This window comes from Pseudoliparis swirei, unplaced genomic scaffold, assembly GCF_029220125.1.
Source record: "Pseudoliparis swirei isolate HS2019 ecotype Mariana Trench unplaced genomic scaffold, NWPU_hadal_v1 hadal_25, whole genome shotgun sequence".
NCBI lineage: Eukaryota > Metazoa > Chordata > Actinopteri > Perciformes > Liparidae > Pseudoliparis > Pseudoliparis swirei.
In genome coordinates, this window is record NW_026613261.1 from 2,041,334 (window position 1) to 2,042,055 (window position 722).

Here is a 722-nt window from a genome sequence, read left to right on the forward strand (position 1 = left end):
GTACAAGCACGCTGAGAGGCACTAGTACACGCTGAGAGGTACAAGTACACGCTGAGAGGTACAAGTACACGCTGAGAGGTACAAGCACACGCTGAGAGGCACTAGTACACGCTGAGAGGTACAAGCACACGCTGAGAGGTACAAGCACACGCTGAGAGGTACAAGTACACGCTGAGAGGCACTAGTACACGCTGAGAGGTACAAGTACACGCTGAGAGGTACAAGTACACGCTGAGAGGTACTCGGAGCTCAGCCGCCATAAGCATTCCCTGAGAGGTCCAAGGCTACATTTGAAAAATTAGTACACGCTGAGAGGCACTAGTACACGCTGAGAGGTACTAGTACACGCTGAGAGGCACTAGTACACGCTGAGTACTACAGCACGCTTGAGAGTACTAGTACATGCTTTGAGAGGCAACGGTATTAATGCTGAGAGGCACTAGTACACGCTGAGAGGTACAAGTACACGCTGAGAGGCACTAGTACACGCTGAGAGGCACAAGTACACGCTGAGAGGCACTAGTACACGCTGAGAGGCACTAGTACACGCTGAGAGGCACTAGTACACGCTGAGAGGTACTAGTACACGCTGAGAGGCACTAGTACACGCTGAGAGGCACTAGTACACGCTGAGAGGCACTAGTACACGCTGAGAGGTACAAGTACACGCTGAGAGGCACAAGTACACGCTGAGAGGCACAAGTACACGCTGAGAGGTACAA